The following is a 27855-nucleotide window of genomic DNA, read 5'->3' as shown; positions in this document are numbered from 1 at the left end:
ATAGTAAGAAATGAATTTTATACAATTAAATTATTGCACAGACCCGTAGGACTTGTTGAATTCCTAAAAGGCCCAGAAAAAAATCTAAATGATTAAATCCAATATGTGTACTTACAATATCTCTGAAAGTTAAACTTTTTGTTTTGTTTTGTTTTGTTGAGACAGGATTTCTATGTGTTAGTCCTGGCTGTCCTGGAACTTGCTTTGTAGACCAGGCTGGCCTTGAACTCACAAAGATCTACCTTCAGCTTCCTGAGTGCTGAAATTAAAGGCTTGTGCCACTGTGCCCATCAAAAGTTAAACTATTAACTGCTTCATTTTTCCATAACACATTTCTTAATTTTCTCCCAAGTATAATGCTCTCAAACCCCTAAGAACGAAGGGCACAAGAAATCCAATACTAAGAATACAAGATAAAAGAAGAATCAGACATATTTTTAAAGATTTACTTATTATATATAGTGTTCCATCTACATGTATGCCTACAGGCCAGAAAAGGGCACCAACCTCATTATAGATGGTTGTAAACCATCATGTCGTTCCTGAGAATTAAAATCAGGACCTTTGGAAGAGCAGCCAGTGTTCTTAACCTCGGAGCCATCTCTCCAGCCCAAGAATTAAAAATTTTGACTGGAACTGAACTTGCAAGTTTAACATGGAAGCTACAATTTTTCAAATCAGTCCTAAGATGCTGTGTACTTAGTGTGATGTGTGTAGAGTCTGTGCATTGTAGTTTTTCTGTTGGTTAAAAGTTAGCAACATACAAGATTACTCCTAACAGATTTTTCTCTTATGTTTTATTCATAGCAAAATTATACATAGAACGTTTATGACACTTGCTTATTTCACATTCAAGCAGTGTAAGGACAGGCTTGCTTTTGACAGCTGAGCACCCACTTACGGGGCTCACTGACTTGAGCAAGCAACGCATACCACAACTTCCCAACAATTCAAGGTAAGTCACACTAACAGAAAAAAACTAAAAAAAAAATACACTAGTATACATTATTTTTTTTCAATGAGCTTTCAGTTTGAAAATCTAAATAGCAGAACTAAATCTTAATTGTTTTAAATGATAAAACTGGCAATGCATTGAAAACTGGGAGATTCATCAGCAAACTCACAGGCAAAATATCCTTCATTAGGAGAAAAGACTTTAGTAATTTGGGGGAGTAGCTAAGATACGGAATGACTTGAAGTCTAAGGCCACCTTGGGAATTGGCCCAATGAGTTAAGAGAACCAATGACTGGTGACAAGTGTGAAATGAACTTTGTCTCAGACTAACCAACTGTATATATTTTTTAAATGGCTTTGAATTTTTTAAGGGTAAAATGTGATTTCTTAGAAATGAATCAGAAGGTTCCAGAGCCCTGCTAAACTTGTAGATAACAAAGTGAACGCTGAGTGATGAGAAGCCACTCCAGATATAGAATTGTGGAAAAGTAATTTTGGGAGTTAGTAACACTGTTGCTCTGGCAGTAGGTACAAGAAACTGGTTCTCTGGAAAGAAGGTAGGGACTCTCTGCCATTGGCCAGTGGAGAGATAAAGGTTCCAGCTGGAAGTGAGATCTTTAATTCTCGAGTTTATCTTTTGCTGCTTACACCTTTGTCTTCTTGATGGCCATATCAGTAACTGAAAGTCTATTAGTGGGGCCTGTCAGGGGGAGGCGTTGGGGAGAGTGCACCTTCCCCCTCGGTCTTAAATGTTTTGAGAGACTTTCTTTGGAATCTTCTCATAGTGAGTTTCCATGCACAAGAAAATAGTATATGCTGCTAAACAAGCCAAGCAGCCTTCAAGATAAAACCAGCTCTCAAGTTTCCCTGCTTCTTCATTAAAGTTCATTTAGAGATCAAAGTGTCTCTTCAGACAGTTACCTATCAATATTGTTCTCCAACACCTCTCTCCTCAGGGAACTTGGTCTTTTGCTGTCACTAGATACCACTGTTAAAATCTTACTGAATGAATACATTCCTGGACACCAGTGCTCGCTGTGGCCTTGTGGAGAGGACTTGCTGAGTTACCCCTCTACCCTCCAACTGTGTTATACCAACTTTATCAGCTTTATTTGTGTAAAACTAGTGAGGTCTTTTAGTTTGCTTGTTTGGGTTTCTCTGTGTAGCCTTGGCTTTCCTGGACTCAAATTGTAGACCAGGCTGGTCTTGAACTCACAGCAATCTGTCTGCTCCCATCTCTCTGAGTGCTAGGACAACAGGTATGTGCCACCACACCTGGCTGTGTAAAACTTGTTTGCACTATGGTATGACAAGAACACAGCCAAGAATCAGTCTCCATAGTGTCATAAGAACAGTCAGGAGAACTATATCTGTCTAGAGTTGGACACAAGAGCATGGCCAGATCTTTCTGGGAAACAGCCAGAAAGACTTCAAACCCTAAGAGCAAGGTGGATCTGATCGTTTGCCTTGCTGAAAATGGAAAATTAGGTAAGAAGGGTAGTGCACTCCTGTAATCCTAGCATTTGGGAGGTAGAGGTAGGAGGGCCAGGAGTTCAAGGCTATCCTTGGGTGCACAGCAAGTTCAAAGCTATCGTGGGCTACAGTGAGACCCTGTCAGAAAAGATCAAGCAAACAGACAAGAACAACAGCAAAAGACAATGGATAATTGGTGGCAAACAGAGAAGTATCCCAGGATCTGATGTTCACTGGTAGGATACATATTCATGACTTACAAACTTTCTGTGCTCTTTATCAGTTTATTATATGTTGCAGGATATTTGGAAACACTGTGAATGTCAAGATTGTGTTGTTTATTGGAAAAACCTGATTTTAGTTGTGGTGTGATTCAGCCCAAGCACACGCCTTTAATCCAAGAGCTTTCTGCTTGAATATTGTAAACAGGATTAAATAAAGTCAACTGTATTTCAGGATGTGGAGCAAGCAACCAGCTGACAAGGAGTAAACATAGGATAAAACCATAGCGAGTAGGAAGTCAGTAGAAGGGAGGGACATTCAGTTTGAGGTTTTTTTGTGTTTGTTTGCTTTAAGGCCTGGGAATGGAGCGTATCTTCATTTGGGATGTTGGCTGAGGAGGAAGATCAGCTAGGTGCTTTGCCTCTCTAAGCTAGAAGGCTTTCATCCCAGCATCTGGCTTTATTGGAAAAATCAAACATTTGAGATTTTGTTAAAAAACATTTGACACTCCAACTGTTGGCATGACCACATGAACAGAGAAATCATGCCAGCTGTGAACAAACCGGGAAGCCAGAAGATATGATAAGTCATCTGGGAAGTCCTCAGGAGAGAGTTAGTATGGGAAATACCTTAATACAAGGTATTAGAAGCCTGTATGGTGCTACTTCAGATAGCTTTAAAATAGAAACAGAAAATGAAAAGATAAATGACTTTAACTGAGATTGACATAATGCTAATTATAATTACTATCAGTCAGGTAATTCATATTTTATCTTTAATAGCCATAGTAGTTTTTTTTTGTGCCAAATATAAAAAGTGGATTGATAAGATACAAGCCTTAGAAAGACTTCTAAATGAAAAAAAAAAAGAAAGAAAAGAAAAATACTCAGTCACAGAGGAATTTAGACAAGAACCCAAGCCCAAGATTGTTAGAACACCAACCCTAGTTTATCTAGTTACTATATAATACCTACCAGGAGACAATAGGTACCCCCAAGATTATGAAGAAGTTAAATGGAATCTTATTAAGGGAAAATTCAAAGTCTCTATCTCTTATCAGAAGAGCCAACTGGTATGGGACAGGAAAACAAAAAATAAGGGACTATTCTATTGCCACTAATCTCATACATAACCTTTTGATTTTATTTGGCTCTCTAAAGCTTTTCTTAAGGCATAAATATCATCTCAAAATCTTTAATCAAGTTTGCTTTGTAAAAACATTCTACAACCCCTACCTAGCCCAGTGCACTTCCCTCTCTACTTTGTGTTTGAGAAGTTTGGAGAGGTCTAGAGAAGGATCATTTTAGTTCTCCTGATGAGTAATTTTTCTTGACTCTTTGGGAGAATGCAGAGATATCTGTTGCCCTTACTACCATGGCATATTAGAACCAATGAAACCATCATTATTCATTCATTTAGTCAGCCAGTATTAATGGTTATTAATATTTGTTAAGTGTTTATTGTGTATCAGTCTGGGAATTGGGTACTGTGTGTGAAGGAGACTGACAAGAAAATCCCCACCTTTCTGGTGAGGGTGGAGACTATCTCTTCAGACGGAGAGGATAGCCACTATTGCCTATTATATTGGCTCTGCTTTACCTCATAGTCTTTTTATAATGTACTTTTTAGGTGAACAGTAAAATTTGTGAATTAAATATTTTAAAATCTGATTGCAAGAGTGCGATCTTATATTGATTCTGAAAGAAACTATAAGGATGACAATAGAGCAGCAGTTCTCAACCTGTGGGTTGCAGCCGTGTGAAAACATATTTTCAGTGGCTGTAAGAACTGAGACAACACTCGGTACTGAGATTACAGTTATGAAGTAGAAATGAAAATAACTATGGTTGGAGTCACCACAACATGAGGAACTGTATTAAAGGATCACAGGAGGAAGGTTGAGAACAGTGGCCAAGAGGATGAAATTGAGATGCAGAAAGATCAGGTCACTCACTGAGCCTACAGAGCTCGTCCTGGGCTGCAGCCTATGCTCTTGTCTTTCTGTTTTCCTCTGGAGATGTGATGGTTCAAGAATAAAGGCCTGGCTGTTGTAATGGAACACTATGCCTACCCAGTGTAATTAATTAGCTAGTATATGTAACTTCTACCATTTTAGTCAATCAACAAGCAGGTGAGATATTTCTCTGCAAAATAATTCTAATACAGACAAACACAGCATGTGTAGGATGTAAAGGAAATGGGTAGCAATGTTATTTTTAAAGAAGAAAAATAATGAATAATCCTTCCACATCAGGCATTGGCATTATCTATCTATCTATCTATCTATCTATCTATCTATCTATCTATCCATCCATCCATCTATCCATCCATCCATCTATCTACCTACCTACCTATCTAATATAGCCATAAAGTAGAGCACCTGTGGTGCTCACAATAAAATCAACAGATGACAAATGAGCTAGAATAAATAATGAAGAAGCTTTGATCATGTACTAAACAAAGTACAAGATCAATGAACAAATAGCACCTGGAAAAACTGGGGACACTTGAAATATTGTCTTCATTTCTTACTAGATATCAAGTACACTTTGGGTGAAGAGCTTAAAAGTGGGCCGGGGTTGGCTGAAGCCATGGCTCCGTGCTCAAGAGCATTGTACTGGCCTTACGGAGGACCTAAGCTTGGTTGCCAGCGTCCATGTCACATAGCTCTTGACAACCACCTGTAACTCTAACTGCAGGGGGGAATATGGCCTCCATAGCACTTCACTCATGTGTACATAACCCTTACAGATGCACGTGCATATGCATAATTTGAAACTGATAATTGTAAATGTAACTTTTATTCTCCAGATGTAACTGTCATCTCGGAGGCTTACCGCCTCTGTCTGCCAACCTAGGCCCAGTCCTGTAAGTTTCTAGCCCGTGTACAACCTTACCTAGACCTAGAACGTTTTCTGCCTTTGAGATTATTGCTGACTAAGCTCACCCTTTCTTATTCTTTCTGAACTCTGGCTGGCTGGCTGGTTAACTCGGCTGTTTTGGCTCAAACTCCTTTCCAAGATGATGGATTCAGTCTGGCTTGCGTAGCTTCCGGCTTACTTTGGCAATATGTTCTAATCTTCTGGCTTCTTCTCATTCGTTGGCTTGTTCTGTCTTTACCTGTGTTTAACTCCTTCTCTCACTGCAACCTGTCTCTGTACAACTGTCCTGGTAAAGTCGCTTATCTTTCCTCTCCGGTCTCTTGAGAGTTGAGCATATCTTATTCTGTCAAATCTTTTTCTGATTCATTACTTTTGTCTGCCTCTCAATTAGACATCACTTTCAAACATCTGTGCCTCCTTCTACAAACTAACTTTATTGTTTGGGATTAAAGGTGTGAACTAAGGGCATGTCTGTATTCTGGCTGGATCACAGAGACCTAGAAAGTCTTTGGATGTGATTAGAGCAGTCATGTTGCTGGATTAAAATTTCTCTGCAGATAACAAAAATTTTTTAAAAAGAAAATACAAATGGATACAGTTTAAAAACAGTTAAATTCCAATAGAGAGTAATCAGGATGTCTAATAACATTGGAAATATTCAGCCTCACTAATTTCCAAGGGAATGCAAGTTAAATTAATGAGACTGAGACAAGCTAGAAAATCAGGTTTTTTTTCCCCCTTTTAATTCAGTGTTGGCATGTGACTGAGTGTCATTTCCACAGTGCATTTAATTTTTTCCAGATTCTTTATACTCTGCTGTGGGACTCCCAAGTTCTCTAGCTTACCTACAAAGCAGTTCAGCAATAGCTTTTCCAAAATTTATACCTGTTGACCCAGTTATGCTACTTTGAGAAATGAAGTCTGAGGAAAAACTGAAACAGTGTAAAGTTATAATAATTACAGTTACCATGAGATTATTTATCATCAGAGAAAATTAATAAATCTACAGTAGGGAATGAGTTAAATGGATTAAAGCATAACATATCATAATTCTTACTGCGAAACACACATGCACACACACACATGCATACACAGGAAAAGGATGGAGAGATTGCTCAGTGGTTAACCCTTTGCTCTGCCAGAAAACTAGGTTTGATTCCAGAACCTACATGATAGCTCTCTTCTAGCCTTCATGGGCACTAGACAGGCATGTGATGCACAGACATACACGAAGGCAAAACATCCACACATATAAAATAAAATAAAATAAAATAAAATAAAATAAAATAAAATAAAATAGTACAATGAGGGCTGGCAAGATGGTTCAGCAAATAAAGGCACTTGCCACCAAGCTTGATGATGTGGATTTGATCCTTAGGAACCCCATGGTGGAAGGAGAGGACTGATTTCTAAATTGTTTTCTGACTTCCACAAGGGCACTGTGGAATGCATGTACTGCTTTCCCACAGAATAAATACATAGAATAAAAAATGTTTAAAAATCTGTTGCTTTCTGAGTTCACACTAGCATCCTAACTCTTAGGACGCTGAGGAAGGATGGTCACCATGAGCTTGAGGTCAGTCTCAGCTACATAGAAAGACACACTTAAAAAAAGTTTAATGGGTTTCGAATATTATACACATATATCCCTATTACTGGCAATCTTACAATATAAATTTTTCCAGAGTCCTTATAATTTACATTTTTTACTTTAATGCTTGCATATAGAGAGAGGTTAATTTATAAAACACTAACTAGCTTTTCTCTTCCAATGGCTATCATTTCTATCTATATATTAATTACTTGATTATTATATTTTATGTGTATGGGTGTTTTGCCTGAATTTATGTCTGTTTACTACTTGTGTGTCTGGTGCCCATGAAGGCCAGAAGAGGGCATCAGATCCTTAGGAAGGGCAGAGCCCTTCTGAGTGGACGCAGAGTCAAAACTGGTCCTCTGGGAGTGCTCTTAAGCTCTGAACCATCTCTCTAGCCCCCAGATATTTTTAAAGTATGTTTTTCAGTGGTGAAGAAAAGGATCATTCCTGGTGCCTGTCAGTATTTTTTGTTATTACAGGTTGTCAGAGCTGTGACCAAAGCAGCAAGAGATTAAGCTTCAAAATTTTTTCCTTCACTCACATTTACTACGGTGTAGAGCAGAGACATCATTCTCTCTGTTGTCTTTATTCTCTGTCTCATTTTTGTTTCCCACAAAACACTCTGCTCTTTCTTTGGTTTGTAATCTACTCCTAACACAGGATGGATGGTTTCCTTACTGTCTATGACTAGGGAGGATTAAATAATGGTTCCTTTTTCTTATTTTGTAACCAGGGAGTAACAGAGCTAGTGCGGCACCACCCCTTTGTCCCATGTTCTGTATCTGTGGCCATGCTAAGTCACCAGCGTCCTTGACTCTGATCCACTCCCTTGCAGGGCTTCTGTCTGCCCTTGCAGGGCTTCACAGTGCTGATACTTTCTATGACCAGGCCTTTCACACAAGAGCTGCATGTGTTTGAATGCAGAAGAAGTAGACTTTTTGGACAGTCAGAGGAAACTTCACAGAGGAGGAAAGTGGGAATGAAGGAAAACATGGAGGAAACAGAAAGGCAAAGCACACACTTTGTGAACACACGTACAGACACGCATACACACACACACACACATACACAATTCTGGCTCTAAAGTGGTGTGCTATGGATAAAATCACTATTCTCATTACAAATTTGCCTTTGTTTAAACTCCACCGAATACTTCAGTTTACTAGCTTCCATGGAAGGGTAAGTTTGGTGCAGTCTGGAAGGCTTTCTCTTGCTCGCCTAGGAGGTGCTCCCTGAGTTGCATGCTGTGAGCCATTTTGGACACAGGATGGCAGTAACACTACATCTCAGTGCTAACAGCCAGGCACCCAATGCAGATTCCATAGGTCTCCTATAAAAGGTCCCCGAAGCCCACCCCAGGTCCCCCTAAGCCCACCCCAGCCACACTCCAAATAAAATGATAACCCCTTGTCTATCATTAGATGGGACTCATGTCTGGGGTTAATTTGCACCCTTCGCAGGCAGAAGAGGCCACATACTGTGTAGCGGCCTGTGCACAATAAGAACTGCAAGAGAAGTGCTGTCAAAGGAGGTTAAACATGAAGCATTTTTCCTTTCTTTCCCAGACTCTCAACTTGTCACAGATTTTTATTCGCTATTTAATAAAGAAAAATGAAATCATTAAATTCAATTTTAAGCCATTAACAAGAATTGAACCAGTCACTTCTAGAATACGCAATGCCAGTTTACAATGCAAAGTACGTGCATTCTATTGCATGCAGAATCACCGAGATTACACAATTTATATTTTATAACGTGTGGATCTCATTCTTACCAGAACAGTGTGTATATTGCATAAAACTAACTCGGTGGCTTTCATTTCTTTTCTTGATAGGTGTATGCTTCCCTTTATACTCTATTGGAGGGTATAAAGGAGCCAATTCACAAATAAATATATGTCAAGTGGAGCTGTGCTGTAGAGAATGAAGCAGGGAAGAATGTTGGGAGTCTCTGTTAGAACATATAATAAGAGAAGGGCTTTTGTTGACATTTAAATGTTGATCTGAAGGACATGAGAGACGGAGCCCAAAGGTTTCTAGAGGAGAAAAAAACATTCCAGGCTTCAGAAAGAATAAAAAGATATAAAAATGTAAAAGCTGTGAAGTGGGGGATGCTTTAACTAGAGTTAAGTTAGGTAGAGAAAGCAGAAGAGGTCAGAACAGTGGGGCTCCTGGCATCCCACAGAGGGCTTTGAATTCCCAACATGAACTTCAGTGGAGATCAACACCTCCAAATTGCTCCATGAATTGATAAATGGCTTAACTGGCAATCGCAGTAGCTTTGGCTTCCTCTGTAAATTACTAGCCACCCCTGCAAACTTGCTTGTCTCAATTCTTAGTCTTGCTACTGCCTGGTTGACCAGTCCTAAGCAGGCAACCACTGGTTTAGTTCACTTGAATTAAAAGACATCTGGGGTTTCTATCAGGCACCTCTCCATTTTGTCCATGGATTTCCCCGATGCTGGCTTGGACATCCAACAAAGCTTGTTTGTCACTCACTTAGGCAGAGCTCCTGTGGTGAATTGACACTGGGGAGATACCTTAAAACAATGGTATGGAGGATTTCTCAGAAGGCCCCAAAGAGATGCTGAGCAGTGGTGACCTGCAGTGGCTAAGTTGGTATGAATGGCATCTATGTATTGCTTCTCCACCCTTTCTCCTCCCACTGGCCTTATCCCTTACTTCTGTACCAGCTTCTTCCCCATAAATTACTTGCACACAAACTTTTATTTTGGATGCCACTTTGGCGAATGGAGGGGGAAATGTAGGTGAAAATTAGAAATACCCCATCCAAAACACCATCCTCATCTTGTTGATGATACTGCAGGTCTTTCATATCCTTTATTCCTATTCTTGGTCCTGAGTTCCGAAAGTCTTCACCTCTTGCCTGTGCTAAGTTCACTGCATTTTAAACTTCTGTTTTAACCTTATATGTACCTTTTTATTATTTTGTTTTTGCTTTTGAGAGAGGATCTCACTTTGAACTTCTGGCTGGCCTCAAAATCTCCACGTAGACCAAATGTGTGGTGAACTTCCTCTCCCAAGTACAGGCATTACAGATGTATGCCACCATGCCATACCTTCCTCCCATTTTTGCTTGACCCATTATTTCCCCAGTACTAGTACCTTATTCCACTGTCAGAGTGAGCATCTCAAAATACTACTTGCTTTGGGGAGGTAGTTGCTCAAAATAAAATCCAAAGCCCTTTGTGTAATATTCATGACCACAGCAGGATGCTGACTTCACATCATTCTCTCAAACACCTCTGACCGCACTGGGGTTTTCATTTCTCATCTCTTCCCTCCAGTGCTTTCCCTCATTCTCTCAACCAGCCTTTCCATTCAGACCAGTTTAGTTCACACTAGTTTCATTGACCAAGAGACTGAGGAGCAGGTGATAAGATTGAGATGAGAGAGTGGTATTCAGAGTAGGTCCTGTGGGAACACAGTTCCATATGTTATTAGCTAGCCTGAATTAGTGTCTGAAACTTTTTCCCCAGGGTAGAACTATTGCTTTGAGTTTTATAAATAAAAAAGAAAATTTACGTTTTCAGAACTTGAGGTTGTCTTGTGCTAAAATAAAGTTCTGAGTATAGCGAATATAAGAAAAGCCTTTTAATTGGTATATTACTCATATGTCTAAACAAAGACAAAGCATTATATACCGGCACATTTTAAATTGATAGTAGTGAATAAGACAATTTCCAGTTAGCATTGCCAACTGAGATAGACGGTGTTCCTCCCAGTACCTTCCAGGAGAAGCTTGCATGCTTGTTTTGATTGGTTACAGATAATATGCATGCAAAGAGGTTTTTCTTTTTGAGTCTCATTTTCCTTCTACGTATTCAATGTCTTCTTGACTCGAGGCCTTGGAATTCTTTCCACCTCTCTGGTTATGCCTGCAGGGCCACTGGACACAGCATGCATGTTGGCAGTGCAGGGCAGGGCCAGCTGCATGGGCACACGGGGCTGACATTCAGTCCATGATGTTTGACAGTTTGGCCTCCCTGGCTTACAACTGCAGTACTTAATTTTATTTATTTATTTTTGTGCCAGATCATCAAGTGTTCTATCACAGAGCTCCACCCTTAGTGCCACATGGGTTTTTGGGTTTGTTTGTTTCTTTTGCTTTGTTCATAATTCTGCCATGATTCAGATATGCCAAGTAAGTGGTTGCTTGAGATAGAAATGGCTCTGGGATAACCTTGTTCAACTAATGAGGCACAGCTAAGCAGCTCCTTCTAAACCCTTCTGAACAACTGCTAGAGTTCGCAAACCCAGCCGTGCCTGGGTATCACACCCTGTCTTTTCTTCTCAGTGTGAGCAACTTCTTCCTCTTGGACTAATTCCCCACTCTAAAGGTTTTCTTTATTTCTCCTCAAAAAATTACTTTTAATTCCATAAAAAGTTGCCACAACCTCACAGCTTAAAACAATAGAAATATATCCTCTCACAATCCTGGATGCCAGCAGGGCTGTGCCCCCTTCAAAAGCTCCAGGGGTAGATGGCCCCTTGCATCTTCATTTCCACCTTCTGGGCATACTCGCTAATTTTCCTCATCCTCTGGCTCTTTTCTCTGTGTGTGTCTTTTCTCTCTGTTTTGTTTCTTACTTATTTCTTATTTGTTTTGTTTTGTTTTTTCTCCCTTTGATTAGAACATTCTCATTTTGATCCAGGGTCCATTCTAATCAAAACAACTTCATTTCAACCTTTACCTTGATTATATCCAAAAAGACTATTTTCACATGGGCTCACCTTCTGAGGCTGGGGAAGGGAAACTAAACACACCGCGCTCCCCCAGACTTCAAGGCAAGCACCTCAACTTTTCTTGTCAGCTGCTTCACCTCGTTTACAGCTCCCCCATTCCTCTTATCTTAATTAACTCCCTTAGGGCTGATTCATAATTTATGTGCACAAGACCTGACAATTTAAAAAAGCATATGCAAGGTAAGCATATAAAAATTAGAAGTTTATACTGAAATAATGCAAAGTCAGGAAAGGAGAGGCAGAGGAACTGCCATATCACATACAAATCTGATAGTGTGTTTGTATTGTGTCCCCAGCTCATTGGAATGTTCTTAAAGAAACACATTGGTTTCAAGTTCCTAGCAGAGGGTCTGTGTACTGGGAATGCTCAGAAATAGTTCTGGACTGATGATTGAAACTCTCACCTGTCATCATGTCCTAACCAGCTCATGAGACTTAGTACAAATGGACCAGACTGACACCCAAGTCTCTCTCATTGCTTTTGGACTTTCCCCTCAATTTCTGCCTATATGGATACAATCTGCTAGCCTAACCTTAGAAATGTCTTTCTGTCTCTTTGCTCAATGGCAAAAATCACACAGTGATAATAGGTGTAAAATGGGGAGTGAGGGTTTCATGAGATATGTATCTGTCCCTCTGATAATAACACAAAGTCCAAAAGTCAGAGATGAGACTCTCAACTTGGCGTTTGTTCCTCAGTTCAAGTGTTCTGTCCTGTCCAGAGCTAGCACCGACAAGACTTAAGCGGTGATGACAGTGGGATGTTCATAAATAGTCACCAGCTGGCTGAAACCAAGCAGATGCACTCACCCTTAGATCCTCTAGACCAGAGATTCTCAGCCTTCCTGATGCTGCAACCCTTTAATACAGATTCTCATGTCGTGGTGACCCCCAACCATAAAATTATTTTCATTGCTGCTTCATAACTGTAACTTTGCTACTGTTATGAACTGTAATGTAAATGCTTTTTTTTTTTTTTTTGATGGTTTGGGTGACACCTGTGAAAGGGTCCTTTGAATCCCTCAGGGGTCACAACCCACAGATTGAGAACCACTGCTCTAGACTGTGTAGGTGCACTTTCTCTGCTACCTAGAGAGGCAGGCATGCCAGGACTTCTTGGCTCTTGTGAATTTCAGATCAGCCTCAGAGGAGTTGCAGGGACCACAGTGTTCCCTTGGCTGCCTCTGTGCCTGAGACTGACCAGATTGTCAAGCTGGTTCCAACACTCACTTCTGCCTCTGCAGATGTGTGGGTGACTCTTCTTACCAGAAGAAAGTTGACATTTGGAGGTTTTGAATCTGACTCAGTGTCCTTTCAGGCACTGTCTTCCAGCTGCTTGTGGCTCCGTCTGAACAGAATGTTTTGTGTGGTTTCAGAGTAAAGGCTACACCCATTTCCTTTTGCAATGTCCACAATGGATTTTCACTCGAAGGAACAAACACTTGATAGGAAAGCAGCTTTTTTTTTTAAAAGAAACATTTATTTATTTAATGCAATTTATTCACTTTGTATCCCAGCTGTAGCCCCTCCCTCACCCCCTCCCAATCCCACCCGCCATCCCTCATCCCCTCCCATGTGCCTCCCCCAGTCCACTGATAGGGGAGGTCCCCCTCCCCTTCCCTCTGACCCTGGCCTATCAGGTCTCATCATGACTGGCTGCATTGTCTTCCTCTGTGGTCTGGTAAGGCTGTCCTCCCTCAGGGGGAGGTGATCAAAGACCCTGCCTCAGAGTTGATGTCAGAGACAGCCCCTATTCCCCTTACTAGGGTACCCACTTGGACACTGAGCTGCCATGGGCTACATCTGTGCAGGGGTTCTAGGTTATCTCCACGAATAGTCTGTGGTTGGAGTATCAGTCTCAGAAAAGACCCCTGGGCCCAGATTTATTGGTTCTGTTGCTCTCTTTATGGAGCTCCTGTCCCTTCCAGCATTTTCTATCTTCCCATTCTTTCATAAGATTCCCTGCACTCTGCCCGAAGTTTGGCTATGAGTTTCAGCATCTGAGGAAAGCAGCTTTTTATTTCTTCTATATTGTCTCTCCCCTCCTCCTCCTCCTCTTTCTCTGCTTCCTAGTTCTTCTAATTCCAAACCTAACTAATGAAAAGGCAAATTGTTAGGATTTAATGTAAATGCATTACTTCTGGTAGCTACAAGGACAAAACTACCAAAGATCCATAAGTTAATGAGATCTGAAGGTAGAAAACATCTGCCAAGCCACAGGGAGATGTCCCCATTCCTGCGCTTGAAGGTGCATCGTTCATGTGACCCTTCAGGCCCAGGGCAGTAGAACAGTGCATTATGTCATCATGCTCATGGCCCACACTAGGCCTGGGAAAGAGCAGGGGACAGAATGTTTGCTTTATACTTCATGTTTATCAAAGACGCTCTCACCACAGCTTTCTCTCAGGGCCTGATCTAAAAACATCTAAAGAAATTCTTGAGTTCTACCCTTCCCATCTCTAGGCTGGTTTCTGTTGGGGTAATAGAACTGTTCCAGAGTTGCCCGGTCTCACATATTTATCAGTTGTAAATAGAACCAGATGAATCTGCATCTTGACTCATTTTAGGAAAGGAAACTAACTTGTATTTTGAGACATTCTTGTCCCCTGCTCTGTGCTGCTGTAAAGCTCTAACGTCATCTTCTGATGCTCCTCACTGATTGCTTTCTGTCTCATCTCCAAGAATAGACCCATTCCAACACTCCCACAGGTCACTAAAAGCACCGTAGTCACACAGAAGCCATTCAACCTTCCACGGAGCTCTTGTGGTCAAATAAGTTAGAAGAATGAGCTCTACTTGCTGGGCATCTGCCGTGAGGCCCCCACTTGGGAGTTTGCTTTTGTTTTTCCTTTGGATGCAATTCATTCTGCGTGGGCATTCTCAGCGTCTCTGGGGTACATAAAGAAAGAAGGGGAGGAAAACTAATGACAGTAACCTGTTAAATGGTCCCACCTCTTTAGGATACACGTCGTAGGGTCCTGCCTTCTCAGTGTTTATTAATACTACATAAAATACTGAAAAACGTACAGTATGTTCCTTAAAAGATACATGGACATTGCAAGTAATCGTTACTTCACTTATTCCTTGCATAGAAGTATAGGGTGATGCTTCATTAGTTTTGGCTCCTTTCTACAAGACTGCTGGTTTGTCTTTCCCTCTAGAATGTGAAGTCTGTAAGAGCCGGGCTGGTAGTGGTCATGGTTTTCCCTTGTTCAGTTCCATTCCCCCACCTCACAGAACAATTTCTGCCACATAATATGCACTCAGAAGATCTCTGGGAACAAAGTTCAGATTGTATTTGCTCTGCTCTTACACATTACGCTAGTCGGTGCAGTACGAATAGTCATTTTTTTTCTACATTTGGAGTCTATCCTTGAGGTTTGAATCACACTGCCTCCCCCTCTTGTGTGGCTTGGGATTGTGTACAAAGCCCCACTCCCATTCTCGTGTGTGAGGAAACCGAAGGGTCTGTTTTGGCAGAAGAAGGACGTTTGCCGTATGAAGCAGAATGGTGACCTAGCTGGAAAAGCTGATGTCATGAAAATGAGAGAACAGGCCCACACATGTGGGTCCTTTCCTGCTGAACCCATCTGCCTGTGCGGGCCATCCATGGGCTACCATAAAGGGATACACTTTATTCCTTTATAGTAATAGATTGGGTTCTGATTATGGTTGCTCAGAATGCTGGGGAAATTCAAAGAAGATTGGCATCAGTCTAATGATCTCATTTGAATAAATACATGGCAGTAATCTTTGTTTCCTCTGAGAAAATCCAGACCGCTCAGATTACAGACATTGCTTTGTTAATCTTGCTATGCCCCAATGAGGCCAAAATTTTATTAGCTCCGTTTTCCAGATGGTGAGACCAAGGGAAATATTTTAACTTAATGCCAGGAAAGCTAACCCTGACATTGCAGTTTTTCCTCTTACTTCCCAGGCCTGTCAACTTGTCTTTATCATCTGGTGGGGAAATGATTAGTTCTGTGATTCTAACATTATTTTCTTAACAAGTATATTCCCCGGGGCAACATGATCAACAATAAGTACCTTCGACTTTAGGATCTGTCGGTTTCTACTGAGAGACAGAGGGAAGCTAGGTGGAAATGAATTGGTAAATTTATGGAGCTTAAAAGGGCACTTCATCTTAATATTTGCCGACCTTTGGTCTGCACTGGAGCAAAGTTCAAGTCGCTTTGGCCCTTAGTTTCCAGCTGTAAGTGTGGGATGCAGTGTGAGTGGCAGAGTCTAAAACCGGACCATCTTAGCCCTACCGTTTGCTTACCTTGCACGCTGAGCCCCCATCTGAAACACTCCTCAGCGTGCTGGGTTATTGTGAGGATTAGAGGATTGAGTACGTTTCGGACTTAGAGTACCTGGGTGCACAGCGAGTGTCCAATAAATGATCTAGGATGATCACAAAGACAACGATTCCCCTTCTAACTGCAGGCCACAGGGATCCTTTCTTCAAATGTCATCTCACGTCATGAACTGGAAATTTCTACGTCTAATTGATGTCTCATATACCAGATGTTGTTCAAAAGTGAAACTCTCTGGGAATTTCCAGAAAATAAAAGGAAGATTTAGGAGGAATAGGGGAGGAGGAACAGAGAGAGAGACAGAGAGAGAGAGAGAGAGAGAGAGAGAGAGAGAGAGAGCGGTTCTCGAATTAACCCAAAAACCTTTACTGTGAGTCTGTCAGGTGTAATCCATTGTTCAGGAGACATATGCTATGCACCTGTACATATGTACATACAAACAATATTATTTTCTGACCTTAAAGCATGCAACTTATTGTTATCTCAGCCGGGAGGCTTTGCTGGACCCCCAGGCACAGATTTCTCTTAGAACGCTTCTGGCACTGATCATACACAAAGACTTCATAAGAATCTTCTTTTTTGAAATGTGAGCATTGCATGTGTGCGTACATGTGACTGTTTGTCTGGGTGTGCACACAGGTGTGTGGAGGCTGGAAGACAATGTCTGGCTATTTTTAGAAATGCTATCCACACCCTTTGAAACAAGATTGCTCACTAGTCCAGAACTTGCCGATTAGTCTGGCTGCCTGGCTAGATAGCGCAGAGATCCTCCTGCCTCCTCCTCCCAGAGATGGAATGTGCCACCATGCTTAGTATTTTCATTTGGGTTGAAGGGAGTGGACTCGGATCTATGTACTTGTGTCACAGTTCTCTATTGGCTATGCCTTCCCTCCTGCTCAGATACTGTATGGTGAACTAGGAGCCTGGGAGGTCAGGGTCAGTCCTTTCTCATCTTGAGCACCCCCTAGCTTTACAGGCTAAGACGGAGCAGAGCTTATCTCTGTGTGTACTTCCCTTCTCTGTGGTATTGGTACCTTTGGCCTTAGATCTCACTTTTGGATTCACTGTTAAGCTTGACTCCTTCATGAGCCCTGACCTCCATGACCTTCCAGTGGGTAGTTTTGTCTCTTTCATACTGAACATATACATTGGGCGTCACCAGTGAGCTAAGAGGAAACAAAAGGAACCTTTCTTTTAAAAAAATATTTATCTTTATTTTATGTGCATTGGTGTTTAGCTTGCATGTATGTTTGTGTGAAGGTGTCAGATCTTGGAGCCATAGACAGTTGTGAGCTATCATGTGGGTGGAATTGAACCCAGGTCCTTTGGAAGAGCAGTCAGTACTCCCAACAGCTAAGCCATTTCTCCAGCCCATGGGGCCTCCTGAGGAAGCCTAAAAGGCTAAGCTTTCAAAGCTAGAAGCGGTCTCCCTCCTCTTCAAAGGACTCCCCTACCTACCAATGCAGCTTCTACTGAGAATGATGCAACACAAAGTGAAACTGGGGTCTAAGGAAAGATTGGCCACAGTTTTGATCGAAGAACTTCTTGATCAACTACATTTCTCTCCCCTTTCTTTCCTAAAAGATCCCAGGGCCAGTCATTTCCTGAGGGTGGCAGATCTGTCCGTCTCATCTCTCAGTTGAGTTCCTGTAGCCTCTGACTTTGTCCCAGCGGCAGGAATTTTAGGATTCCCTGAAATTGACCATTCATGCCATCAAAGTGTTTCAGCCAGTGCACTCTCCTGCAGATGTCCATGAACACCCGGCAGTTGCCAGGCACCAGTCAAGTGTCAGTCTGAATCACTGTCCATCGCCTAGACCGCACAGGGCAGATCATCCTGCTGTGACATGCACACTCCCAAACACATGCCGTCTACCAATACGTCACTGCATGCCTTACTCTGCAGTCAGGCTCACAAATGCGCCATAGAGCCTGGTGCCTCCTGCAGAGACACAGCTTGTCTCTCTCTCCCTTGCTGTGGTTGTGCTTACCCAGGTCCTTCATTTATAATTACTTTTGAAGCATAGCTTTAAACTTCTCCCAAAACCACAGTGGCATGGCAGAAGGTAGGGCTGCCAAAATTTAAAAGAGTCAGGATGTCTGCTCTCCCCTTGCCTTGGGCCATTTTCTTTGTTTGTGGGACATTGTAATGAAAAGGTGAACAGACTTTTTTTCTTTTTTTTTCTCATCTGATGGCTCCTTTGGAGTATAAACCAAAAAGTCCCAGGGTTCATTGTGGCGCCAAGATTCCATGACAGAGGTTCCTCATGGAGGCTTTTGGATAAGCTGCAGTTGGTTTTGGACTTGGCTAGCACAGCAAGATTCTTGAGAAGTTTGTCACTGTCATTGCCAATAGGCTTTTAAGACCTAGGCAAAAATAATCACAGTCCTTAAAATTCTGGGTTTCCCTTTCCAGCTTCCTCAAGACAGTGATGCTTTCGTTTAAATGACATATGTCAGGGAGAAATACATTCATTATTTTAAAATGCATTCATTTCCTTTTATGTGTATAAGTGTTTTGCCTGCATGTATGTTCGTGAACCATGTGTGTGCCCAGTGCCCACAGAAGCCAGGAAAGGGCATTGGATCCCCTGAAACTGTAATTATGGACGGTTCCAACCTGCCATATAGGTGCTGGGGATTAAATCTATATTTCCAGTGCTCTCAACTGCTTAGCCATCTCTCCAGCTCCAGGTTCTAGACTCTTAAATGACCTGTTTTGCTTTTAAATTCTTCTGCAGGAGAATTTAGGAGGCTCAGTTCACAAAATCTACCATTGTATGGTTACGTTTACCATTGATCACAGAGGGCATGTATACAGTTGATTTCTTTGTTTGGCATTTAGTGACCTCCAAAATCTGGTTCTCACTCACCAATTCAACATACTACTTCCTTCTTTTAACTTTTGGTTTGATCAAAATGCCTTTTTTTCTTTTCATATAATTTTCCAACATTGTTGTCTTTCTAAGAGTGTGTTCCCAGATTTTTTAGGGTACCTCTTTCAAAAGTGTGAGTCCCCCAAAGACTCGGCTGTTCTGTTTGGTTTTGCTCTTCTCGTTTTATGATTGCTCTCATATATTCTGATAGCTTCAGCTGCCACCACTATGTCTACATGTCTGTCTCCCTTCACGTATCTCTCCTGAACTTCAAACTCTTATTATCTCATTGAGTTCTTTGGTTGTCTTGGTGGACACCTCAAACTGAATTCCAAAACTGAACTGACTTTTTCCCTAGAGCCTCATCTGCTGGCTGCACTTACAGCTCAAGTGAATGAGCTCTTTTCCTTCCCCCATCACAATCCCTTTTCTTCAGTTTGGCCACTCTCCCTCCCCATGCAATATCACTGTAACCATGTCCTTACTGATATGTGTATCTCTAGACCTGTGTCCTTTAAAACTGTTATTAATTTATCTCAACAGTGTTTGTGAACAAGGCAGCTATGCCACATGCCCTTGTGGGGCTTACATTTGGTAAGAATGACAGGATTCATGTACTTGTAAGAATGGCAACTGGGAGGAGAACCCCAGGTGAGGTAAAGGATATGGAATCCTGATTGTGGGAAATGCCGCATCATAAAACAGAGCATGAGCTTCTTACACACAGCTATGAGTTTGATCTTTTTTGAAAATTTTTTCCTCTGAGAAATGTAATACACATTCACTATAGATATTTGAAAATAATACATTAATAAAATAAAACAACAAAACAAATATTGTGTACTTAGATTCTCACCATTACTTAACACTGAAGTGTTAACCTTTTCAGCTCTGTTCACACGTTGTCAAAATGATGTTCTCCATCATGTAAGTGAAGTAAAACTGACAGCTAAAGATAAATATTGCAGACTTTCCTTCATATGTAGAAAAAATATCTGTATATGTGTGTATGTATGTGTGTATGTGCGTGAGTATGTGTGATGTGAAAGTAGAAGGGAGCCTATAAGAGGGGGAGGAAGAGTCCTAAAAGAAGGGCAAGAGAGGAGAGGGAGAGATTAAATATTACATATTTACTCTTATATAAAAGGAAATCTAGGTGATTGTATATGACAAAATAAAAGCATAAGGGGACTTTACGGGGGAGGGAGACTATTGAGGGGGTGAGAAGGAATATAGGCAAAGTGCAATGATATATGTGTGTGGAATGGCATAATGAAAGCTAATATTTTGTGTGTTAATTAAAAATTAATTTAAACATCCTCCTATATTAAAAATATAATACGATTTTCTTTTTGAGAATCTTCAGAAGCTTCTTACTGTCTAAAATTCCACGTGCCCAGCTCAGTGCTTAGCAAAAGATACTAAATAGGGCAGTAAAGGTTCCAGCTAGTATGAAAACATCTGTATTTAAACACAGATTTTATTATTTAAGTCCTCAGGGAAGATTAGCTGCTTTGGAATGTTGTTTTTCTATGTTTTCACTCTGATGCTAAATTATCTACTGAAAACATCATGTCATCGTTTCAATGCCGGCTTTTACTTATTTTAATAATAATATTTATTGTAATTATTGTTTTACTTGACATTATTTATCATTATTATTGTGTGTGCCTGTGCATGTATGTGCCTGTGTATATGTGTTTATGTGTGTGTGTACACACACTGCATATGTGTGTGGAGGTGAGAGGAAAACCCACAGGAGTCTTTCTCCTTTGACTGTGTGGGGCTGGGTTCAAATGAAGAATTCAGGCAGTGAGACTTGGCATCCTTTAACCTACTGAGCCATCTTACCAGCCAGTCCTCTACTCATGCCTGAGTAGCTGAAAGCCAGAGAACTACATTTCCCAACACCGCTTGGTGCAGTGTTTCCATTTTGAAACTGGCTATTAAATGCTGCTTTTGCTGAGAAACCTGCACTCCACACTTAGACTCCTCCCTTTGGCTCTCAGGCTATTAACCTTCTCTTCACTTGTGAAATGAATGTGTTTAACAGGAGTGTGGAGTCTATGAAAGGTTTGTACTATCTGCTTATATTTCCTATAATGGTCTCTGTCTGCTTCTTTGACTAGAGGTGGGAACTACAATTACTCGTGGATACAGAGATTAGTATTTAGAATGTGGTTAGAAACTATTCTGGTTTAGTTAAGAGGCAGCAGTTCTCCTCTAGAGTGCTTGGTCTCACCAGCCATGGCTATGTTTACCATGCCTATAGTGAATTCCCTCCTATTGAGCCTTAAATACAATTAGGATGGCGGTTGGTTGCCCCAGGATTTGAGTGCCACTATTGCTCCTTTAAGAACATCTTGCTATTCTGGTCATTGTTGATGTTCACAGGTATTATAGCTGGCTATGACTATTGATTGTTCTTCTCCCTTGGTAGCTTGCATGGCTCCTTCTGGTACTGTGAGAGCTTGTCCTTAGGGAGAATGCTTCCATGTCCATTCCAGCTCAATTCCTTCCAAGTCATCTGTCTGAAGTATGTGGTGTCTTAAGTAACAGGGTTCTACAGTAACAGCGTTCTACCTTGAATTTCTGGGTGCCAACCAAAGGCCATGGTGATAACTTTTATTGTTTCTTTGGGGGAGGGAGAGGGTGTTTCTTGGACTCCCCTGATCAACAACTTGAAAGGATGTTGTGCCTAGTTCTAACCGACCTATCTACAACACAACCTTTATGCCAAGGATGAGGTGTATTGAAGAAGAGAGAGCAGAAAGACTGTAAGAGTCAGAAGATTAGCATAGTCATCTGCTGAAACATGGTGTCTTCTATATATGACAGGGAAGGTACATGCAGGAAGTCTGAACAACATGATTGCCTGAACAAGCTTAAAAACTGGCAACACCAACGGACATGCCAGTGTTGATGGGGAATTCTCACAAGGCTTTACCTCTCAAAGAAGAGTTGCAGGCGATTAGTGGCTTCTAAGAGAGGAAGAGTCAGTCTTCTCTTTTCTATGGATGAGCCCTCTGAGAATTTAGCCAAAGTTATCCCAAGAGTTCAGCCTTAAATACATATGAGCAACACTAAATGATCTAAGTAGGCTATATTTAGAAATTTATATACACACATATAACAATTATATGTAAAAAAAAAGAGTTCACAAATTTGAGAAGAAAGGGAAGGCACACAGGAGGGATTAGAGGAAGAAGGAGGGAAAGCTGCAAATACAGTACTCAGTATAGAACCCTCAAAAAACAAATAAAACAATCTGAGGATGGACAAAGAACTTTTCTAGACACAGAATGGAAGGGAAACCTACATCACCAACTTATTTACATCAATTATTTTCTTTAAGGGAGAACTCTTAAACAATGTTTTTCTCTTCCCAGACTTAAATTTAAAAACCAACCAACCAACCAAACAAACAAACAAATAAACAAAAAGCAAGCCTGTTGGAGAAAACCCAGAGCCTAGGGTCTCAATCCTTATCCCTATGCACCGCCATTAAAAAAGACCAATTAGCTTACTTTACTGTTTACAGTTAAGTTTACATGTATTCTGGTCTTTGTAAGATGATCATGGGTTCAGTGGGGAGGAAACTAGATAACCTCTTCTTTGGCTAAACTGTGTATGATTTTTTTTCTTTATTAGTGTCTGTTTCCTAACCCTTTAAAAAAATATGAAACCATGCCACGAACTTAATAAATCTAAAGGCCCAGTAACACTTCTACCAAAAAGAGACACTCATCTGAGCTTTGGAGTGAAGTGTGAGGCAGAAGAGTGTATTTGGTCCCCTGGCTTTGGAGGTACATGTGAGGTATGGCGTTCCTCTGAAAAACTCGCTGCTTTGATGCCACAGGCCACCGGGATCACCAGCTTGCCTGTAACTCCAGAAACTCAGGATTTCCTATGAGGTAGAGGCAGATCTGAGTGCTGACCTTTGAACCCTGTTGTCTTTGATCTATGTCTTAGTTCTACCATTTCCTGCAATGTCTCTGAACTAGGGCTATGCCTTTGCCTCTCACATCTTTGCAGCTGGCTTAGTTTCTGGATCTACAGTTGCAAAGACAGATAGCAGCATCCAAGGCTCATTACTTCAGGCAAGACATCGTATTCAGTGAACAGAGCTGTAATTTTATTTAAATTTTTCCTGTACAGTGATTTATTGAGGATGTATGCAGTTACACAAATCCAGGAGAGGATTACAAGACAGGAGAGTGTCTGGTAGTAACTCAGCACCATCATCATGAGAAGAATGCTCAGAGTCTCTGGGGGTCTCTTGTGTCTGCAGCTGCATTAAGGCTTGATGGACTCATGCTTAGATGAGGTGTTCCCCACTGCAAAACAGTGAAATGATTAAAAAAAGAGACTCCTTTTAATGAGCAGGTTTTCAGAATTATTTTATGTGTATGAATGTTCATCTGCATGTCTGTCTGCATCCCACATGCATGCCTGATGCCCACAAAAGTCAGAAAAGGATGTCAGATACCCTGGAACTAGAATTACAGATGGTTGAGACCCATCAGGTAGTTGACTGGAATCAATCCCTGGTCCTCTGCAAGAGCAAAAAAATACTCTTAATCACAGCCAGCTTTTGACTCCACTTTGAGCACAAATACAGACACAGATGGCTCTGTATGTCGGCGGGCACAGCACGGGTACTACAGGTGCTGCCTGCCAGGCACAGGATGATAGACGATTCATTCCTAAAAGAAACGAGTGCCACAGGATAAACTTATCAAGAAAAACTGGGGCCACATGAGCACATGGGTATATTGAGATATTCTCAGGAAAATGGTGCCCAAGAACTTACACATATACTAGACTACAGAAAGAGTACAAGTCCCTCACCTAGACCCCATGGAGAGGAAGGCATCTAACACTGTCAAAGCCACACCATTGGTGCACACATCAAGAGACTGGCAGTCCTAACTGTCCTAGGCCCTTCAGCCCAGCATAGGCCTCACTATTGACACTGCCTACTCCAATTGCCACCTACACAGCTGTCTGGACCTGTCTGTTCATCTACTCATTGGTAGTCTTCGTGGTTCTGCACCTACTTCTGCTGTGAAACTTAATCCCAGGGCCTAAAACACAGTGTTTGTAGATTCAAAACAAGCAAGCAAGCAAACAAACAAACAAAACAACCGTAATACTGTTGCTACACTAGTGCTTCCTGATTTTAGTTTCAGACTTTGGAATATTTCATATCTGAGACCTTTGGGTTAGGGATGCTCACCCAATGATGTCTATGGTAACATTCCAAGTTTAAAAACAATCCAGAAGCACTCCCATTCAAAGCTTAGGTAAGGGGCACTCAGCCTGCACATAAGGCCAAAAAGCTTACAAAATAGGAGTTTGTTTTCTCACAGATTTAGAGGGTTTAGATTCAAGATCTAGATATTAGCAGGGTTGGTTTCTTCTGAAGCTTTTTCTTTAGTTTAGAGATGGCCAGATGCCTTCTTGCTGTGTCTTTACAGAGCCTTTCCTCTGAGTTCATCTTTATCTTATTATCCTTTTCTTTTAAGAATACCAGTTATGTTTGGTTAGAATGTATCCCGATAACCTATTCAAAATTTAAAGACCTTGTCTCCAAATACAGTGACATTCTGAGGTTTTTAGAGTTAGGACATCAACATATAGAGTTGGGGAGTACTATGCAGCCCATGCCAATCTTTGAATCAAACTACATATTGAGAAGTACTTCCATCAAATCCCAGTTGTTGTTTTTTTTTTAATAGAATTTGGCAACCTGAAGGTTGAGTTGGTGGAACATACCTAATACATAGACTTATTACAGAACAGAATAATTTAGACATTGTTGTAAGCTAACCAAATAGACCCATTTGTATGGACCTTTGGAAAAAGAAAGGGGATGTGAAATACCAGAGGAGCAAATATATATTTTCTCTCATATACGTCCAGTTATTTTTAGCATCATTTATGGCCTCTAGACATCTGTTTAGAAAAAGTATTGACTATTTTTTTTTAACCTTGGACAAAAAAATACATTTCAGATGTATAATGGACCTACATGCATTAAAATAAAATTTAAAAGCCTCTGTAGAACAATATAGCTGACTATCTTCATGACCTAAGGATAGGAAAATGTTTCTTAAATAAGCCACAAACAGAACAAACCATAAAGGGGAAAGGATGATAAAGTTGAGCAAATTAAAATGAAAAACATCTGCATAATAAAATACCAGACAGAAAGGAACAGAGAAGTACAAATAAGGAGAAAAAGCCAGTAATGTGAGAATATACTATGTTCCATGCAAACAAATTAGCACAAGATGACACAATAACCACCTTAAAATAGTCATTAATTTGCTAGCACTGGATATATGGGTTTAAAATACTAGTTTCAGTATAATGAGGAAAAATCATTTCCAACTTGTTATTTTCAAAATTAAAATGTTAGAATATATGAAAATAAAACACGTCAGAAAAGAGGTTGTATTTAGGCTCCATCTAGACATGGAATAAAAATATAAAGATAGCCAGGCATGGTGGGTCACGTTTGTACTCCTCTCATGCCTGAGGCTGAGTGGGAGAATGGCCTTGAGTTTGAGGCCAGCCTGGGACACACAGGCCATCTTGGGCTACAAAGTAAGACCCTGTGGGTGTTTAAAAAAAGAGAGAGAGAGAGAGAGAGAGAGAGAGAGAGAGAGAGAGAGATGCATTGGAATAATAATTCCTTTTTTTTTTTTTAAGTTTCTGCATCTGAATGTTCCAAAATGCATTTGTGCATATATGTGGAGGTCTGGGGTCAATTTCAGGTGTTATTCCTCAGGAGCTGTCCACCTCATCAAAAAAACAAAAACAAATCCACAGGCTCTCTAGGGTAGGAGAGGCTTCTGGGAGTTTGGGGGTAGGCTGACCTTAGCTGAGACTTGTAGCAGCAGGGAATATGGACCCCAAAGTGGCCACCTCCTGTGGCCAGGTGGGATTTCCAGTAGGGGGATCACCACCCACCCACAAAACCTTCAACCCAAAATTTGTCCTGTCGACAAGGAACAAAGATGGAGCAAAGATTGAGGGAATGGCCAACAAAAGCCTGGCCCTGCTTGAGGCCCACCCCATGGGAGAGAACCAGTCCCTGACACTATTAATGAGACTCTGCTATGCTTATAGACTAGAGCCTAGTGTAACTCTTCTGAGAGGCTTCACCCAGCAACTGATGGAAATAGATGCTGAGACCCACAGCCAAACATTAGACAGCTCAGGGAGTCCTATGGAAGAATTGGGGGAACAATTGAGGGAGCTGGAGGGGTCAAAGACTCCACGAGGAGACCTACAGAGTTGACTAATCTAGGCCCATGGGGGCTCATGGAGACTGAACCACCAACCAAAGAGCATGCATAGACTGGTCCCATGCCTCCTGCACAGGTGTAGCAGATGCACAGCTTGGTCTTCATCTAGACCCTCACACAACTGGAGCAGGTGCTCTCTCTTTCTCTGATGCCTCCCTTTGGATCCCGTTCTAACTGGGCTGCCTTGTCTGGTCTCAGTGGGAGAGGGTGCGCCTAGATCTGCAGTGACTTAATGCCAGGACAAGTAGGTACCTAGGGGGAGGGGTGTACAAATGGGGGGACGGAGAGGAGAGGGGGCTGCAATCAGGATGTAAAGTGAGTAAATAGATACATTAAAAAACAAAAAACAAAAAACAAAACAAAACAAAACAAAACAAAAAAAAAAAAAAACAGAGGATCTCTCAGCGGACTAAAATCCCCTGAGTTCATTGGCTGACTGTCCAGCCAATCCCAGGGCTCTTCCTGTCTCTGCCTTTCCAGCTTTGGGATTATAAGCAGGTGGCACCAAACCTGACTTTTTTATTTTTTTTTTCTTCCACATGGGATCTGGGAATTGAACTTAAATCCTTGTGCTTGTAAGGCAAATGTGTTCTGGGTCGGAGCTGCCTTCTGGCCCACAGCGCTTCTCTCTTGGAAGGAGGGCAGTATGGTGGCTCAGACAGCACACATAGAAACTTTAATAGTGCGTGTATCTTACTTCTGAAATAAGGAAGGTGGGGACACTGGTGCCTTTCATGCTCTTCTCTCTATCTTTCGTCAGGTTTAAGATAGTCCATGCTTTTTATAGGGACCACCTTCAGCTTCAGACTCTAATGGGAATAACATGTTGACAATGAATTTTGTCTACTTTTCAACACTTTGCAAATTTATATTTAGTAAGGGTTTTGATATCTGAAGGCAGGGATGAATATGGAACAAATGAGCTAGAGGCAGATGGGAGGAGGCAAAAGTGGAGGGGCATTAGTCTGCAGAGGTCCCTATTGGGCTTCTGTCCCCCAATCACACGGAACAGCCCCCATACCACAGATGGCCTCAGATTGGTGACCTCAGCAGTTCCACAGGAAAGCCATGTCATTACCGTGGTTTTGCCATTATGTGGAATGGAGCAGTTGCTATAGTGTGGCTTAGCAGTACAAAACAAAAATGTCAAACACTGGCTATTAGGGGGAATTAAGCTTGTCTTTTTCAAAAGCATGAACAGAACGGCCTTGGGAGGAACATTTGAGCTGGGAGCCTGGGACTCAGTGGATAAGGAAAATGATGGAATTTTCCTATTGTTACAGCTGTTAGTCATCTTCAGAGGAGGATAGTGGAATCTCTCATCTTTTTTAATTTACATCCTTGAAGTTTGATAGGTATTGCCATTATTTGGCATAAAAGTTTTTTTGTTTTTTTTTATTTTAATCCCTACAACAAACTTAGAGAGACTTTCCAGTAGTATTCCAATGTATC

General features: G+C 41.2%; 1 pseudogene; it reads right to left on the bottom strand.

Annotated features, from left to right (window-relative positions):
- Positions 1-1585: 1585 nt before the first annotated feature.
- On the bottom strand, positions 1586-14760 carry LOC110563344 (uncharacterized; annotated as a pseudogene).
- Positions 14761-27855: the final 13095 nt, after the last annotated feature.

Source organism: Meriones unguiculatus, chromosome 11 (assembly GCF_030254825.1).
Source record: "Meriones unguiculatus strain TT.TT164.6M chromosome 11, Bangor_MerUng_6.1, whole genome shotgun sequence".
Lineage (NCBI taxonomy): Eukaryota > Metazoa > Chordata > Mammalia > Rodentia > Muridae > Meriones > Meriones unguiculatus.
Note: the sequence above shows the minus strand (reverse complement) of the source record. Positions and strands in the feature narration are given on the sequence as shown.